The sequence below is a fragment of the Achroia grisella genome, unplaced genomic scaffold (assembly GCF_030625045.1).
Source record: "Achroia grisella isolate CSIRO2021 unplaced genomic scaffold, CSIRO_AGI_Agris_v1 utg918, whole genome shotgun sequence".
Taxonomy (NCBI): domain Eukaryota; kingdom Metazoa; phylum Arthropoda; class Insecta; order Lepidoptera; family Pyralidae; genus Achroia; species Achroia grisella.
The window spans coordinates 761,551-782,747 of NW_026713067.1; the positions used below are offsets into that span (position 1 = coordinate 761,551).

Consider the following 21,197-nt stretch of genomic DNA (forward strand, 5'->3'; position numbering starts at 1 on the left):
TCACATGACAAAGTAAAGTAACTATCAATATTAAATAGTAATAATTTTATTGTTATTTATTTTTATCCTGTTAAAATAAATAATTAAGAAAAAATATATATTTATGGTTTCATTTCATTCAATCATCATTCATATCATTCTCAATTTTCATTCGCGCAATTGAAGAGTTGAAGATTTGAAGAGAACGAAAACGAAACGAACAATTGCTGTCATACAAATCCAAAACATTCAGCTGCAATCCGTTTTGTAAACTACAGTGAATGAGACGTATCGCGTTGTTTTTATGAGCGTGATACTGTGCTTTCGCTGCGGCTTCTTGCTGCATGACGAGGAGTAATAATAGTCTGTCGTATTATATGCAAATATTCTTGTGTATGTGACTTTTCAATGAATCATTAGTTAAGAAAACGTAGCGTTAATATTTTCATATGTAATATAGACTATATCAACAAGAGTGTAGTGTTTTCATTCGGTGTATACAATAATTTATCCTAAACGGCGAAGATAATTTCAACAGCTGTTTGGGCATAGTATGCTTCATATTGTAAGTACTTTATTTTTGATTAATTTCCGTAAATTTATGTAATTTGTGTCTAAATGTATATTTTAATCTCTTCCTTTTCACCATTAGCTAGATTTTGTGTCTTGATAATAGTACTACCTACGTGGTATTGCTTGTTTATATTACTTTGTTTAGCTAGTTGAGTATGGCTAGAACCTGCTTTTCTATGTATAATTTATTATGCTAATGTGTCTAGTGGACACAATCGATGTTTTCTGTTATTTAACTTTACTGGTAATATAGTTTTGTGTGATTGTGCGTGAGTCACATTTACAAATACTTACTTACCTACCTATTTAACGCCTGTTTAATTATTGAATAGAAATATTAAATTAAATACCAGTAAATACAAAGATGGCCCAAGTAATATAATTGTTTTGTTTTGTTCTATAAACAAGAACGGGTAGATGGGTTAATGGGTACCTATATTATTTAATATACAAATAATGAGGTTTATTAATAGGGATAATCTTGGCTAGCAATGTACCATGTAAGTTCGACCTCCACGGAGTCCCTCTAGAAACAATTGCAATTATTTCTGTAGAATATTTGGGCTACCTACATGATTCATTATGCTTATCCTACCGTCCAGGTCAGCTGGCCCGTCGTTGTTATTAGAAATGGGTGCCCTATTACCAACAATATGCTATAACTATTGTTAACAATGATACCATGCAGATCTACCACCACGAGGATCGTATATTTAGAAACCATCATTTCTGTTAAATTCACTATGGTGCCGTAACTAAACCGATTTATATGCATCCTTTCATCTAATACTGATTATCGCCAGAAAAATACCTTTACCGCAGGCGGAAGCATTATTCCAAAATCAAATCCTTAAAATAACATAAACAGGTATACGTGTTTTATGTCGGTTTGGTACTAGGAATATAGGGGTATTTTCCTAACTCTAAGAATAATTCGTACTGTGGTGTAGGTACCTTCCATTGGGTGGGTAGTTATATATCTAGTGGGTAAGGTACATACATTGAATGGATTATTATAAAATCATTAACTCATTAGGTATGTTTAAACGTCATTGTTTTTCTATTACTTGTTAAATCAATCGACCACTGCCTATTTGCCTTTTCTAATTACTTTTTGATTAGACAGCATCGGCAGTTTCCATTGACTTCCGCAACTATTTTTTGTTTTTTACCGAGTTCTCGGCAATTTAATTAACTTTTTATACCTAGTCTAGATCTATTGAATTATCGTAATACCACTAATTACGGTAAACATTCGATGGCTGTCTAACTATGAGAATTTTTCTATGATTATTAGTATACATTACAGGCTTCTTAAGTAGATGTTTTTAATAGATAGGCGTGGACTAAGGGCTATTGGTTTTAATTGTGACAAAATAGTATGAGGTCCAGATGGATTAAACTTATTGATTACTTAACTTAACTTATCGATTTCTTCTGGAAACAATTTTGGTTAATTCTTGATAAAGCCACGATGAGTCAAACTACTAAAAATTGGTTCATCCATACGCTTGCGTAGTAGGTACATGGAGGATGATAGAATGACAATGGAATCAGATCAGCTATCCCATGGTGACGGATTCACACTGGTTTCCAGATTCCCCTCTGCGTAGAGGTTAATATTATGTGGTACATTGCTAGCTATGGGGCCACTAGTTCCCATTACTAACCTATCCTCGTAGTGATATAAATTAACTCCATTGCTAACAATTTTGAGTCAACCTCCAAGATTCCCAAGTATACTCACCCCTTTCTCGCTGGAAACCATCGTATTTAATTAGCGAAGGCGGGTGCAGTATTCCATTATAATCCATTAAAAAACACACTTGTTACAATTTATGGCAAAATATTATTACCATGTTGTGGTTATTATCATATTTATTGTAAATATTATATTACTTGTGTTAAATCATACAATTAATTATATTTATATAGGTATACTGTCAGTACGTATAAACCACATATAAACATTATATATCCTCAAACGAGGTAGGTGTATAAATAATATAAGAATGCGGTCACAATACTCAGCTATACTTGTAGGTAGTTATTAATAATATTTCCATATTGGTAAGGCACAATATAAAAATATTAATAATGACATGTAAACGTTACATTATACGATGTCTTAGCATTGTACAATTTCATAATTTATTTATTAATAAACGTTTTAATTATTATTTACAAATAATAATTAAAACGTTTATTAATAAATAATAAAATTATAATATTTAATAGGTCTCTCAATATTTGATAAGTTTTGGTCTGACCATATTCTGAAATTTCATGAAATCAACAGAAAGTTCAAAAACAATCACAATATGATAAAGTTCTTGTCTCTTTTACACTATTATTATATATAAAAATGTTTCTTTCATTCCACTCATGCGCCATCCACCACCGTCTGACTTTTTTGCTCTACTTTACCCAAAGGTTGTCTGGAAGTGATCGCTTATGCGATATGCCTTTTGTACCTACATACTCTAAATATCCAGAATATATGTACTATCGTACCTTAGTAACTCATACATGAATTATGAGACGTATCTAGAAACTTCTTGAAATTATTAAATTTTTTTCGTAGCAATCGCTTTATTTAAAATACCAATTACCATTCTATCATATATCTACCACAACACGACGACAGATTAGAGCTAATTCTGTATTAAATAAATTGCAATTAATACATTATTGTTTTATACAATGTGATCAATTAAAACATTACAAATATGGTATTATCGTTTAGTCGTCAGGTGTTAATCACTCATCTGATTATGTAATAATCAACACAATAAATAATTAATGCCTACGTATAAGTACTTATAATTATATAACTACTTTGTGTGACATGCATCCATACTATGATAATATTTTTTTCTTATGGATGATAATGAAAAGAGGGTGCACCCAATGCAATTTGAGGTGAAAATAGATGGCACCACAAGGCTATCAAAATGTAAAATAGATAAAAAAAATTAAACAGGAAAAGTCGCGGTTTGATTATACTGTCTGTCTGACTGTTTGACTGTACCTTTTCACGAATTAACGGCTAAACGGATCTGATTAAAATTTGACATTAAGATATATAAGATATAGTGTTATGAGGACGGATATGGGCTATTTTTATATAAAAAAATCTGAATGGGGTTCAATACAGGATGAAAGTTTTATGCAGACGAAGTATTAGGTAACAGCTAGTTTGTTAGAAAATTAATAATTGCCTGTTGTTTAGAATTTCCGTAACCAGTGACTTGAAGCGAAAAGGTTTTTCCCTAAAGTTTAATTGTAATTGGGGTTATTAAGTCATAATTGCGAGAAAAGAAATCGCCGTGTGCGTGGTCACGTAGTACTTGTGCAGTGCAGATAATACAATGTGCGGTTTGTCGCCATTTTTACCGCCATGTTGTGAATCATGTCACTTGCAATGATAGCTGGTTTGTTGTCCTTAGCTGCATAACAAATTTCGACAAATATACGGACTCGAAATAAGTTTAATTACATTTTACCCTATATATTTAATTCATTTATTTCAAGCAATACTTGTATATAATAGAACAAATTCAAATTATAATATTTGTTGTAATTTCATTCAGTTCTTGATTTCTAGATATGCGTCATATCCAAAAATTAAGAACTGGGTGATATAACAAAGAGGGCCTTATTAAATAAAGAGTTGGGCACTCAATAGACTGCGGACTTGCATTGTCATCTACAAACCAATTTGATTATAGTAAGTACTTTTATTGATTACGGATTTACGGATTTGCGGACAACAAAATATAAATATATAAAATTAGCTCTTATCCACAATAACGTCTGCTCTTTTTACAAAAATGATATGCCTATCCGTCCTTGTGATAGAATCGATCTTCACGTCAAATTGAAGATCCGTTTATCGTTTCGCCATGTGAAGTTAACCAATAGACTTTCGCATTTATAATATTCGTGTTAGTATTGATAATATACTATTGTTCGAAAAATACGGTCAAAGATAGAATGTCATCATTTTGAAATGGGTATTTTGAACAATTTCGAAAAACAGACTTTAATACATAATCATTCAATGCCTTCCTTTATTCGCATTTTATCATAGAAATGTTGCACGGTTACCTACTATGGTTATTAAGGTGTTTTAATCGAGCAAAAAAAGTATGTTACATTACATTAGTCATTCCGTATATAGAAGTGGCATTCTAAATTGAGTAGGTTGAACATGTCTTATTTGGTTAAGTGTAGTGCACATATTAGCCCTATACGACCTGCTTAGAACAAATGGGAGCTACAAGTAATGGGATTTAGGTATTGTATCTCACGTGAGTACGCATTCGTGAGGATTCCACACAGTCTGATTTAATTATTGCTGGCAACATAATGTGCAAGCTTCAGGAAACATTTCCTACTAATAAGATAAAATAATTTAATACATTAAGTATACTAGTCGCATCATAATTATTTAAATAATTTTTATTATGTCCTAATAAATGACTAAAACTACGAAAATTAACAATACACCAAAGTGTAAACAACAATGTGGTCCATTTCTAAGTGAAGTTGTTTAGTATTTTAAAAATTTGGGTACTTTTACGCTAGTCCCATCGTACCTTAATCTCTTAATAAAAATAAAAAGACATATTTCGTAAGAAACAATATAAAAAGGTGATATTAAAACCTGTTACTAATCACTTCGCGATCTGAATATTTGTACAAACTTTTCTTAAGTGTTCTAGGTACAATTAAATGTAAATATCTAACCATAAATAAAACCATATGATAGAAAGTTTCATCGTTTCCATATTTTCCCACAAAGGTCGTAATATAATGTTCCGCGTAATTTTGTGTCTAAAACTATTGTACTATAAAGAGAAAGTAGTAAAAGAGGATGCTGTGACATACAAATATTGAGTCAGCACGTATTAATGGCCCGTCATTCTATATATCTATGGTAAATACTATTAGTGAATGTCTAGTGGACTACATTCAACTATATATAAATTAAGATTCCCATGTTATTAAAGTTCAATCGTCACAATTGTGTGTATATATGTGTCTCTTCTCATATTATATATATTGTGTAGTATTCATTAAGTGACTTTTAAAGCATTATTATAAAACAATTTAAGCTGTCTGCACCACATATCCATATAATATTTCTAAATGCATACTCTATCCTTTATTCGTGTTATTTACGTAGAGGTACACAAAGTTTTACTTCACGTATGGATAAATATTTGCGGGTTTTTACCAAACTGAAGAGGAAACGCCACTACACATCCTATGTAGCTGTAGCCTACGCATAAACGAAATATCTCCTTTGGAAAGTTTACACTCTTTCCAGAGGAGATAAAAACAATCGCTCGTAAGAATATCCTTTAATTCTTGTCTCTGATGGGTCTAGGTAGTGAACTCTGAAAAAGGGCGAGCACAATAGATCTACTCGTATGGAGGTCGCAGTGCTACAGGTGCTACATCATCAGGCATATGAGAATAGCCCAAAAAACCCAATAAAAAAATGGATTAATAGATGGAAGGATGTTTGTTACTCTTTCACACGCAGGAACTATTGAACGGATTTGAAACTTTTCAGTAATATAACTAGCATCAGAATTCTTCCTGAACATTGATATGTACCTGTAATATATACATATATAGTATGTGTATTAACATCTTTGTACTACAAAGTACTTGAAACAATAGAAGGTAAGTTATAGTTATATTTGTAACTATACCCATCGTATTAGTCATGTTACACAATGGCAAACCCTTAGATTGCGAGGTTGTTGTTCGCAAAGTATTCCCTATTGTAATTCTCGTAATGTGTAATAATCGAACATTTTATGTTCGCTCTGTCTAGCAACGCCCCATAGTTGTTGTATTTTATGTCCTAATGTTGAGTAAGTTATCTTAAAAATGTGACTGTCTAATGCCCCAATTATCGGAACTTTTTATACTAATTAATGTAAGTGAATCTGTTATGACAAATAGAATCGTACTCCGAATGTTTAAGTACTACTTGAGCCGTGCCCACTTTTTTGAGCGGTAAACATTTGCGATTACCACTAGTTTGTTCTTTTTTCAGGTTAATATGTATATATACAGCTTATGACACTCACAAATAACGTGGCTTTTTATTGGTAAATAATGGTAATAGAATTGTGCATCCTTCGCTTGTTAAGCTAGTGCCGGATACACTATGTGCTATTTTTTTTTATTATAGGTTGTTATTCAGACACTACATCTTTTACTGTTTATACTGTATCTAAATTTACTTGGTCGTCTGCTTGCTTCTAAGCAATGGTCTCCTGTAATCTCTTCCATTCCATTCAGTCTCGAGTGATTAACACCGAGTATACTTTTACATAAATTCACACAGGCAAAGCAGCATATATCTTATTACTTCATGCACAAATAAACCATATATAGATAAAATATTCGTTAGTTGACTGTCTTGTCTTGTATAAAAAGTTAAAGAGTCGCGGACAGTAACCAAGCATAATTGATATGCTTGGGTTTCGATGCCAATTACATAGCCCTAATAAAAACGGCGCCTCACTTTTTAACTTTATCTTATAGGTCAACGATCACCGTATCCGAGGGTTGAATGACACGTCGATCTAAATATAGTTTGACCGAAATTCGTTAAGTATCGCAACACTGACTGCTGCGCCGCTCCTTAATGTAAATATTTAGATTTAGCCGTGCCCTTATGCTCGTTATGAACGCTTGCGTTGGTAGCAAAAAAAACACGCACCGTGGTGAGAACATCAAAGTATAGGTGCATCCCGAATCTTTCTAAACGCTGCCACGAGTAGCGAAAAATATACATTTCGACATGCTTTCCTCGATCGAATTATAGAATTACACGGCAAATATAAAAACGATTTGTGTAATCTGTGGATAAAACCTAGTTCGTTTTCGCAGGTCTTAAATAAAATTGTCAGTGGTGTAACTTACGTAAATTGAATTGTAATCTGCTGCTCTAATAACTTTATAAGATTTACAATACAAATAACCACTAAGATATTCGCATCTTAAAATTTAAAATACATTAGCCGACGTAAGAAACTAATAGATTTTGAATAATTATAAATAAAATTAAAATGGGCATTGATTAATTGGATGAAATATAACTATAATATTTCAGTAAATAACATGTACGGTTGTTATAAATAACCAAGTACCTACGATCAAATGTACTTTGCCAACAAACTGCATTGGAGTTTGCCAAGTATACTAGTTTTGTAATTCATAATTGCTCCAATCCATCTATTATATTTCGCAAAAAGATCAGAGGTGCACTATAAAAAGTCGTCAGCGTGGGTATGTCTGTCTCGCATAATTTTATCGCCAAGATGCTTTGCTTCGGTTGTAGGGTCAGATTGGGCAGTGGAATAATTTGACGATTGAAATAATTCGGATAAGAGATGGAATGAAATGGGACCGCATGAATGGTATCGCGTGTCTCATGATAACGTGATATCCGTAATGCTATTCAATATAACCACTTGATTGCTATTCCAATTACAACAAGAAACAATGACAATGTTCCTACGTTTAATACATACGCGTTAAGAACAATTTCTGTAAAATGTAATTATTAATATGTATAACAAATAACATTCATACAGACACAATAAATTGGAGCGGATATTAAATACCTATTCCAGGCATAACAGCCCACGAAGAGTGCCTTCATGATTCACTGACCGCATCATCCGGCTACACTTTCATGTCATTGACACATTACCACACAACCTTTAGGCTCATTCTTAAAGATATTGAACTCATATAGGAGTTATTATACTTAGATCATTTTATTCAATGATAATAAATGTTCTTTATGCCGTACTTTATAGTACCAAAAGAGAGACAAGAAGTGTAGTGAGTTGAAACTCGCGTAATAAGTTAATGCCCATATTAACTCCTCAGCATGCTTTTTGTTATTTTAGAAGTTACTTTTAGTACCATAGTAATGTTTTTATTAGTAATTTTGTCAGGTCAATACATTATGTTTTTTTACAATATAGTAGTATCTTGCACTAAAACATCATCAGTACTTTGTCATAGTGACATTTATTAGCAATTTCAAACATTCTTAAACGTTGCTACATAATATATCATAATAGTCATTACTTTGATAGTGTGTTATGAACATATTAAAATGTTTACATGGCGACTTGACTATGCTGTAGAGTGGGTTTATGATCTTTAATTCACAATATTATCTAGTCTATTTATGTCTATACCTAATACGTTAGTAATGCTGGCAAGGATATTGTGTATATATACGAGTTTTGAAATTATTCTTATAAGGATTATTGTTATCACAATCTTTACACAATACCTTTAAATATTCTTTTATTTAGAAGGTGTCAAGTACATAAAATCCGAGTTATGCTTTCAAGGTTTTACAAACCTATTTTAACTCTTTAAATACAATAAACTTTCTTAACCTACATAGATTATTATTATCACAAGAGATAGCTAGAATATTTTACACCAATATGTAGTGAAAAGTATTCTTAATGTTGAATAAAAGAACATTGAATACTAGTGACGTATTATTAGTATTTTAAAGTAAGAAGAATGCTATCTTGAATTAACAGATGAAGATGTAAAATTGGAATGAATAGAATTGCGAAGAATTTATATTATCGAAGAACAACGTCAAAACTACGCTATTTTTTAACAACTTGGTGATCAAGTATTTTCAAGGTTATATATTGGAGATTTCACGAAGATTGCTACTAATAAAAACAAACTCACACTTATTATAGGCACTAAACAACAAGTGTTGCCAGTAATACTTGTAACTGTCTTCTAAATTTGAAATTACTTAGGAAATTGGCGCCTATACCAATATAGTCACTGTAAATTAATTACAAAAAGGAAAATCGTATCCAATTACTGTAACGCAAAGAGAAATCTAAGTGTAAATACTGAACGATAAGTAAATATTGTATCCTTGTCAACGGTGTCGTTCAACTCTACGGTCCGTAGTTGTTTCCCCTATACGCCGAGACAATGGCCATGGCCAGCACGATCATAAATCGTATATCTTTTTTTACTTGCACCTCAGTACAAAATAGTATAAATATTTTTAATTCAACGGCCATGAATAAAGCCTCAATTAGCACATAATCTGTCTAAACAGCGTTCATAATTGCTGTTACAGTGTTTGTATCGACCAACTACAACAGCGATAATAAAATTGTATATTAAATTAGGTACTATTGGTTTATTATTAAATTATTATACCTCATAATAATTGACTTCTAAGAGAATCAAACAATACTTTTGTTTAATAAATTCTCTTTTTTTTATAATTCAAACAAGCGAAGTCCATTGTTAACCAACAGCACAAAAGGAAGTAGGTATTGCCAATGCGTAAAGGTTCCGAATGGTCGCGCTTGGCATAAGATTAAGAAACACAATTTGATTACATTTCCTGTCATGGACGATGCCTATAAATACGCTAATATGGCGAACCGGAAGATGTACGGCCTCGAGATCAGCCCAGCAGGTCGGCATTATAAGGAGTAGGTGACGTCGGCGACGCGTCGATATCGTTCAATCCAATAAAGTACGGAAATACACTTTAGGGAAAATATGGGACGGGTACGTAATAAGGTAACAGAGATGCTAAATATAAGAAACACTTGAAATGCAGTGTTAAATTTTTACAATACTCGATATTTCCTATTCAATATAATGCTGTTTTAGGCGGCTTTAGAGCAAATTCAATATGAGTGCACTAATTATTTTTAATCCTACTGATCATATTTATTAATATCGCTTTATATTTAATATGTTATTACCACTAGGAATATATTTGTTGCATTAAAATATCGTTACTTCAACAATGTGTGTGTGTGTTTTTACTTACTTTTTATTTACACCTTTAAACGATATGACCTCTCCGTTTGTAGTAATTTCAGTAACCAATTGTTGGATAGAAAAATAAAACATTTAATTGCGTTCCGGAAAATTTTATGATAAGCATCATAATTTCACACATTCAGTGGCAGGCACAGAGTATAAACAGATGATAAAATGATGCTAAAAATTTTACACAGGTAAACTTAAACTGGTATTAATGATTTACATACGTGATAATCAATATTTACATGCAGTTGTTTTTAGAATATAGTTAGAATTTATTTAAATTCTTGTAAGTAGGTAGATAGATATTTAGTGGGAAATGTCAGCTACATATAATAATCATAAATTTAACATAATTCTAAGTTTATGGTAATGGTAGATTGCTAGACGCCACTTTGTCATAAACGTTTTACCGCCGCATTCAGAGACGTCATATGGTTACTTAAATTTTAAATAATATGATACAGGTTTACTTAATCTTGGTCTCTTCTCAAAACAATAATAATCTTTTTCCTACTGAGATCAAATAATTATTTAAAGAATTGTCTATGTTCGATAATCAAAAGAAATAATTCAATATTATTATTTTGTTATAAACAATGATTTACTTTTTACCACAGTGTTGGACCCAACCATTTACAAATCCAATCCGCAATACTAAACCATCATAAATTTTTATGAGAAGCGAAATATAAAGATATATTTACTTTTAATTGGGTTTTCTTTTGTACAGTGGTAACAAAAAGACACAAGTAACGGTTTAAATATGAACTCGGAACGTGTATGCGATTATTTGAGTTATCTTGTCACGGAAATCGGTGTAACGAACTCTTCCGTCAAATTGGTTGTCAAAACGGGACGAAATGACGAGTAGCTATAGCAATCTGGAGCCTTGCCTGTGTACACAAGCCCAGTTGGCCTTAAAAGTACAGAAAGTAACATATAAACTATATGGCTCCAGCTAATTATTCTAATGTAATTTTTTTAGGTTAGGTTATGGTACGTTACGGTATGTTCTGATGTACGATATTGTATCCATTTACTCGTATTTAATTTTAGTCAAATTGAACTTACTGTTCCATTTGATTGAAGAATAAATAAATACAAATATAAAAGAAGTAGCATATCTATTTTTTACACTTTGTCCAGAGTAGCTGACAGTTGCTTATGTGAATTTCACACAATTTTTATTTTAATTTGTATAGGATAGACATAGTAATCGTCAGTAGGATTAATAAAGTTATGTTAAATACGAAACCCGTAACAATTTAAACATTTATACATATGTCACTAATGTATACAATTTGCTTAGTCCAGGAGGTCGCTGTCAGGTTTATAGGTTTACCGGTTAATTATAGAAAGTTACGTAGAGTGCAGCACTTTGCACGGGAATATATTAGCATAGGATAGTGGTACAGCAGTGTGTACTAGGTGAGATTTTCTGTAGTGTTCCCATTCTTTCTATTATTATCTACCTTTGGGTTCAGGCTCCTTTTCGTCTGATGCCTTGATCCGACGTAGCTTCCCTCCCGTCTCTCTGAGAGCGTCATTATTCTGTATACATTTACGTAGCACCTAGATTATACTGCTTTCCACTAATCATATTAGTATGTTATATGCCAGACACCAATCATTGAAATAGTAACATCATTTCGTTTATGGAGGCCATTATCCAACAGTAGGTCAGTCAGTATAATGAAATTACTGTATACAAAATTAACATTTGCCAGATAACCAAATACAAGATATGCATCAGGAAATTCTAACTAAATTATATAAAAATAGGACAGGGTGGAAGGAAACTCCTCTGAAACCGCACTGTATGTGCCACTTAGTTTCTAAGGTGTGAAGATAAATTACTTGTCGATTCTTAGCTTTAATTAACACATATGTTAAGTAATTTATCTTCACATCTTAGAAACTAAGTGGCACATACAGTGCAGTTTCAGAGGAGTTCCCTTCCACGCACTCTCAAATTACGAATGAACTACCTGCCGAGGTTTTCTTTAGATACTAGAACATCTTTTAAAGACTTTTTAAGGGACACACGTGAGCCTGGTGTTTTGATTACCATCAGATGGATCGTATGCTTGATCGCAACCCCTGTGATTGTATATATCACAGGGGTTGCTATTTATAAAAATAACATTCTGGAATGACAACCATAGATGATAGTACTCTACTCCCAAGTAGGCACTACATAATAGGATAGGAAAACCCTTTCTCATTTATATTAAGTTTGTTAACAATGTTAACTATGATTGGAATAGATAAATTTAAAGTAACAAAAAAAAGTTGTGGGTCAAATACAAATCTTGTTTCTGAATCCGTCACCGGAATTGTGATACCAAAATACCTGTGATACCAGCCAAAATGTTGGCAGTTTTATACAGACTGGGTCTAAAATGTTAATTCATATTATGTAAGACTTACTTAATACTTGCTAGGTTGATATGATGAAGTAAGACTATAGGAAAGTGTCAAATTATTTAAATCACAAGTTATAATTCAAGAATGAAACGCGGCATGGGGTTTTTATTTGAGACATCATCGCGGGGGCTTTGATAACTCGACAAGCGTAAACTATACCATATGGGATAATAAAAGTACAGTAATAGGTACAGATGTAATACAGACCCCCACGGTGATACAGTTTATATATGAACACACCATATATATACAGAAAAAAACATTAATTTGACATTATTTTAAACACGTTTAAATCGTAGAACAAAGAAAAGCACTTCACATATCACACTTCAAAAGATGCTGACCTATACTATTCATATTTAAATGAAATATTGGTTACGGCTGTTTGGCATTTTAGTATCCACTCTAAAAAGAGTTAGTACATAAATTGTGCTCTTTTTTTTAACTGACTAATAAAAAGATTAGTTAACCTTTGACAGTAGAGACTAGAGTTATTATTTTTAAAGAAAATACTCTTTAGGTATGTTAGGACACACTAATCGCAAGCATCTTTTTTTTAGTACAAATCTGCTACATATCTTTTTTTTATTTAGAATACTATTGATAATTCACCGATCTAGTGATTAGGCTGTGATATATAGTCATTTTTTATACTAGTCATGTGATTCTGCACTGAATTTGGTCAAGGCGTTGATTTATTTGAATAAGTTAGATTTTATTTATGTAACCTCACTTCAAGTAGTCATTGAAAATTATTTTAATAATCCTTACTAATATTATTTATTGTCATGCTTTCACGCCAAAACTATAAAACTGATTTCAATGAAATTTGGTACACAGATAGTCTAGAACCTGAGAAAGGACATAGTCAGGGGTTGAAAGAGGAGATGACAAATTATTTTAATAATACACATATATGTATGAAATAATGTCCATATTACGAACACTATGTTTCTATAACAGTTAAAGGAAAGTAAAGAAACATTCTTAGGCAAGAAGCCAAAGGTCTTCTTGCCTATTGTAAACGGGGCGTCGCATAATTACCACGTTTTCCAAACGTCGCGTCGATTAGTAGTGATGACAAAACTCGTTTAGGTGCCAAAAACTATTAACTATTATTAATATTACCGGTTTATTCATTATTGTAATTATATATTATCGTTATTTTAATTACCGTACTGTTCATGGTGTATTTGTATATTCAAATCACAGTATTATAAAGGCGTGATGGGGGATTTGAGTTTGAGTAGAAATTACATATCGTTAGTTATTTGTATATGAATATCGTTCATCGTTCAAATCTACACTAATTATTACAAATGCGAAAGTGTCTATCTGTATGTCTGTCTATTTATCTGTCTGTTAACTTACACGACTAAACAGATGAATATTTTCTTTGCACGTAAATAAAATACCATGAGGATACGGGCTATCTTTTCTCATAACAGCAGGCGAAGTCACGGGTAACAGCTAGTTTTATATATATGTAAAAGGAATTTTAATAGTATATAGAAGGATGACAGTTTGTTTCAATATAGACTAAGTAATCAATGTAAGATATTAAAAATATGAAACCTTCATATTAACATTGATTTCATATTTTGGATAGAAAATGCAAGTAATTGTATCATACATATTTATTAAAGAACGGATATAATAATGTTTTTAATAATAAAATATAACATAATATTGTTATAAATAACATTCGCAATAATAATAGATTTGAATGTAGGTCAATCGCATCTCGCATCCTTAGCAAATATTTGTTGCAATGCTGAAGTTCTCTCGCGTGGGTTTTAATTTGTACCGTTTGGTTGGACCAAATGATGCATATCATTTGATTCAACGAGCTGACTAAAATATACAGTCAGAGAGGTGGTAAGTGGTAACATGTTACCATGAAATAATAATGATTACAATGTTAATGTACACTACCAGTTAGATTAAAAGAGATAGCTTTGTCCGCGAGATCAATTTGTCTTCACGTCAAAAATCATTAAAATCCATTCAGCCATTCAGTTGTGTCAGGTATAACTGAGATTAAAAATCTTGTTTTAAAAAACAACTTCAATTTCTTCATTCAGTAGATATGTAAGTTAATAAGGTAGATAATATTGTGAAGATATTAGGAATTATGTAAAGTGAAAGTCAAGTTCTCAACTTTCTGTGAGGGCTCGTCTGTTTCTTTTTTTGAGATAAAAAATAGACTGACAAACACACTTTTAATAATATTAGTATAGTATGGGTGATGTTCAGCAGCGTCCAAAAATAACAATGATTGATTGATAAATCGTTTATTTGGTCGTTATACACAGATACACTTTACACACACATACACTATTAAGAAGTTGAATTATTACGGTAAAAAACTAAACTTCATTATCTTCCAAGAAATTAATTACATGTTATGTAAATTGTATTTATCACGTACCTAATGTTTAAACTTTGTCATAGTGATATTATTGATAACTCCAAACATTATTCGATACTTTCCATACATTGTTGTTGTGACAAAGTACTAAAGTGTTTACATATACCGTGGTCTTGAGTCGTGACTTACAATGAATGTTATTATACGATTCCCAAATGGCGAATGTTATAATCAATCAATCTTGTTTTTGACTTGGTTTATAAGTTCAAAGGTAGTCGTGTCTTGTCTGTATCATACATACGGACAAAACAAACACCGAGTCGGTTGTTTTCGTGCACGAATAGCGTTGTTTAAAATAACTGAGTTCGCGTTGCAACTTTCATTGTATTCAAAGAGTAATCTGTTAAATTTGTTGTATTTGTATGCGTCTATGTGATGTACAAATTACAATCAAATAAAATATTATTAAAAGTATATTTTAACTTGCAGAAAATTTAGATTTTTGCATTCCGATCCTTTAATTTGCAGTATATTCAGATTTCAAGTATGTTTTTTGTGGTATATTTTATGAATACATTAATTTGTTTATACAAATAAAACTTATATTATTTTAGTGTCCACTAGAGACATTGTTGTTTATACTTGATGACGACGTCGTACAACTCTATTGATCTCAAAAGAAGTATAAAGGTAAATAGAAGTACAAAAAAGTTTATAGAAAAACAAAATAATAGAAACGAGGGTAGCAAATTCGTGACGTATTGTCATTGTAGCAAGGTCAATAATTCTTCTTGCGGACCAATGGTATAAGAATTGTGTCACAGCATAATATTGAACATATGGAATGTTAGAAAAGTCACTTTATAAGAATAATATTAATGATTAATTTCATATGCCAAAAGGCATAGCTGAATTTTATATGTAATATAAGTAATTCATAGTGAAACACAATATTACAAATTGGATTTCTTTTGTTATATTTAGAAATTTTACGAATCATATATAAATCGAGTGTGTTACATAGTAAGTGTCTATTAAATAATTTAATGAATATGGTACAGTGACAATTCTGGGCCGTCCCGTACCTACAATATTCCCGGTAATTGTGCAAAATACGTGATCAATTCACACCATTATTACATAACTTCCTAGTGTTGTGAACTTGTGATGTAATAATGGAAACACGATGATTAGCTAAACCTACTTCGCTGTGTTACCATTTAAAAGTCAACTTCATCCACCTTGATATATATAGTATGGGTGATGTTCAGCAGCGTCCAAAAATAACAATGATTGATTGATACATCGTTTATTTGGTCGTTACACACAGATACACTTTACACACACATACACTATTAAGAAGTTGAATTATTACGGTAAAAAACTAAACTTCATTATCTTCCAAGAAATTAATTACATGTTATGTAAATTGTATTTATCACGTACCTAATGTTTAAACTTTGTCATAGTGATATTATTGATAACTCCAAACATTATTCGATACTTTCCATACATTGTTGTTGTGACAAAGTACTAAAGTGTTTACATATACCGTGGTCTTGAGTCGTGACTTACAATGAATGTTATTATACGATTCCCAAATGGCGAATGTTATAATCAATCAATCTTGTTTTTGACTTGGTTTATAAGTTCAAAGGTAGTCGTGTCTTGTCTGTATCATACATACGGACAAAACAAACACCGAGTCGGTTGTTTTCGTGCACGAATAGCGTTGTTTAAAATAACTGAGTTCGCGTTGCAACTTTCATTGTATTCAAAGAGTAATCTGTTAAATTTGTTGTATTTGTATGCGTCTATGTGATGTACAAATTACAATCAAATAAAATATTGTTAAAAGTATATTTTAACTTGCAGAAAATTTAGATTTTTGCATTCCGATCCTTTAATTTTGCAGTATATTCAGATTTCAAGTATGTTTTTTGTGGTATATTTTATGAATACATTAATTTGTTTATACAAATAAAACTTATATTATTTTAGTGTCCACTAGAGACATTGTTGTTTATACTTGATGACGACGTCGTACAACTCTATTGATCTCAAAAGAAGTATAAAGGTAAATAGAAGTACAAAAAAGTTTATAGAAAAACAAAATAATAGAAACGAGGGTAGCAAATTCGTGACGTATTGTCATTGTAGCAAGGTCAATAATTCTTCTTGCGGACCAATGGTATAAGAATTGTGTCACAGCATAATATTGAACATATGGAATGTTAGAAAAGTCACTTTATAAGAATAATATTAATGATTAATTTCATATGCCAAAAGGCATAGCTGAATTTTATATGTAATATAAGTAATTCATAGTGAAACACAATATTACAAATTGGATTTCTTTTGTTATATTTAGAAATTTTACGAATCATATATAAATCGAGTGTGTTACATAGTAAGTGTCTATTAAATAATTTAATGAATATGGTACAGTGACAATTCTGGGCCGTCCCGTACCTACAATATTCCCGGTAATTGTGCAAAATACGTGATCAATTCACACCATTATTACATAACTTCCTAGTGTTGTGAACTTGTGATGTAATAATGGAAACACGATGATTAGCTAAACCTACTTCGCTGTGTTACCATTTAAAAGTCAACTTCATCCACCTTGATATAAAGGCCACAATGTACCGAACGTGCAATAATTCAATAGAATTATGGTTGCACGTACGTGCATTTATTTGCCCATTTGTTTGTAAGTTCGACCTCATTTGACCTTGTATATTGCTTTGCTTGAACTTGGCGAGGGTCAGTAAATATAAGGAGGTTTAATACACTGACAACTGATATGCGTTTGATTGTTATTGACCATTTGCCCGCATCCATTACACGTGGCAAATAAAGTAAATGTACTGCAAAGCCATTTATTTACACAACAAATATAAGGAAGATAAATTTAATGAGTTTGAACCTAAAATGTAAAACAATTACAATCGGTTAACGACTATTAATAAAAAATGTATTTTGTAAGTTTGTATTGGACACCAAACCAGACAAGTAAATATTATGTAATACTTAAATAATATTAAATTCATAATTAAAATTAGCTTATTAATGCATAAACTAACGTAATTTACTATTACATTTACACCATTTTAAATACTATTCTATTTTACGTTTATTCTACCACGTTTTATATATTTTTATTGATTTCCCGATATTTCGGCAGTACATATTTCAATCGCCATGATCACGGATGAACATTTCACCCGTGATCATGGTGGTTGAAACACTGCGTTTATACAATTGCGAATATGGGATTTTATTTTATAGAATTACAATATTATATTAAAATATATTTTAATAATATTGAAAACATTAGTAAATGGCCGAATTTTTTAATTATAATTTAGACAATGCAAGCAAAGCATTCTTTTTTTATTTATTATGAAGGAATTGTTAGAATCATTCAAGTATTCAAGTATTTTTATCCGTATCAATTACAAATCAAAATAAAAAATATCTCTATTCATGTAGGTCTATTACAGACTCCTATGTCAAATCTACCGTCAGTGCTGACGAGTTGAGAAACACTGGCAAGAAACTCAGCTCCTTTTCTTTTCAAATAAGCTTGTAAAAGTTTGTAATTAAAATTTGGGAAAAATAAATAAATATTTTCACTTTATGATATTAGTTATTAGTAGCAGTTAATGGTCATACCTATTTGTTGAATTGAAACAGGCCTCACCCTTTGATGTAAACAGAAACAATTCGGTCAAGGAGACACCTTTGCGTGATGATGCACTTATGTATACAGTATATTTCAGTTTCATGTTAATTTTTCAAGGTCCAGCTGTCAGTGGGCTTTTCAATGATATGGACATAATTACACTAGGGCTATGGGCTAACCCCGTCGGTTTATGGAGTTGGTCCGTTCCAGTATACCAAGTCGTAATCTCGTTATTGGTATTTTTTATGGGTTTAAATAAATTCTTCAAATCTTTTTGTTTCAATGACCATTGCGTATAGACAGTGGTAGTCTTGGGACGAATCGTCTGCGTACTTGAGTCTCCTGATTGGCAACACACTAGTATTACAGCGGGCGACACATGATAGCGTTATGTCTGTAGTGCTTATGTATGTAGGCGACGCTTACCACTTACTGTCAGGTTTTTTTATTATATAAATAAAAAGTGGATTCTACCACACATATCACAAAATACATTCTGACGATTGTGGTATTCCTCTGAGTGGTCCTTCTTGAGAACTGTCACTGTTACTGTTTTCATGTTTGTAATTTCAAAGAGTTATCCGGTTCTAGCATCCTGACAGTCGAATATGTGTACACACATTTAATAAAGTAATTTGTATTTTTAATAATTTTGTTTTAAATAATCATCATTCTGTTCATCGAGTCAAATTCAATTACACAGTTAGTTGTTTTCGATTCGGTTGAGTTGAGTTCGGTTTCTATAAAGCTTTAATATGAAAAACAAACGAAAATATAACAAGGATTGGTAATCTAAAACAAATAAGTATGACAACATATAAGGTGTGGTGACTTACCCTGAAGCCTCATATGTAGTACGTATGTATAATCGTTTTTATTTATATATATAGTAGGTATGTAATAGCATATATCTAAAATATCGTGTTAAAAAGTAATTAGTACATTATGTCACGGTCAGAGCGCAAATTATTATACGATACAAAAACTGTCTTTTTGTATGATTTATTATGTGTTTTCAAATTGTTATCAATTCAATACCTATTTATTTTATTAATTTTATCAACTGTTTATTGTTTGTCCATTGCTATAAAACGTACTACCTACCTATAAATACAAGTATACAAAATTTTCCTTTATTATATATATCTGACAATTTATTAAATATTATTATCAAATTTTAGATAAATAGAAGTTGACATTTGATAAAGTAATTGTTATATAAATTTACTTAAAAATACTTTAGATACACAAGTTCGTAAGTCTTTAATAATGATGAATAGCTGATAACATCTATCAATAAATTAGTTATAAAAATTCAATTCTTGCGAATATTGTTATTGAGCAAACTTCTTGTTAAATTTTCAGCTGCATCATTGAATCAAACCTCCATTGTTATAAATAAAATTAATTAAAACTCACTCAATATAATTTCAAGATTATATTGAGTAAATGAGTTGATGTGGCCAACCAAACTCAGGCAAAAAATTATAAATTTAAATTTCACCTCTGACAAGCGGATCTCTGTAATAATCAAGTTAGTCCATACATAATTCATCTAAATTTGTATATTATAAAGTTGTAAATTAAAATTCAATAGTTTATTTGTGTAATTTAGTTTAGGTGTGTAATACCTATGTATATAGTACAAAATTGGATTCACTCAATAATTACAAACATTGTAATATACAATGCAAAGTATTAACTTTATAGTGTAAATAAAAAAAACACTCAGCCGTTATTATACTATGTGTGCAATATGTGAATACATCGAATGTTATTTTCATTTGTGTAAGTTTATGGTTGAGTATGCACTACTTATTTTAGGAAAATTAACTATTTCCACCGTACAGTGAAATTAACATAAAACTTTTTAATTCTGATACTAAATCGACCATTATTTCTGATCTTAGATTCTACCTTCAAAGGATTACGTTGTGATAGCGTTAAAGTACTTCAGTTATTTCAAGGATTTTACAATTGTGGTAATTACTCTGAAATCATTTATACTAATTTAATTGAGATCGAGTTGATTGATTTATTTTCAAATAATAATTTATTATAAATAATTAACAAGCTTCTCTAGTTACGGTGCATTTCGTTTGTATGTATTTTAGGTAGGTATATGTATATACATACATTTGCCAATTAGGTTCTGATGCAGACGACTCTTTTTGCAATCGATTCATTGGACGAATTTTTATTAATATAAACCTAAAGTCAATGTGATAAGGTTTTAATTACACTTAATACTTGTATCTGTACAGATACAAGTAT

At 31.1% G+C, this 21,197-nt stretch overlaps 1 protein-coding gene across 1 annotated transcript in view; it reads left to right on the forward strand.

The window, feature by feature from the left end:
* Positions 1–224: 224 nt before the first annotated feature.
* The window catches only part of LOC131853916 (E3 ubiquitin-protein ligase goliath-like), a 68,461-nt gene continuing 47,488 nt past the window's right edge, over positions 225–21,197 (forward strand). The window contains exon 1 of the mRNA XM_059205006.1: positions 225–544. The gene's annotated coding sequence lies outside the window, so the exon portion shown is untranslated. The remainder of the gene's footprint in view (positions 545–21,197) is intronic.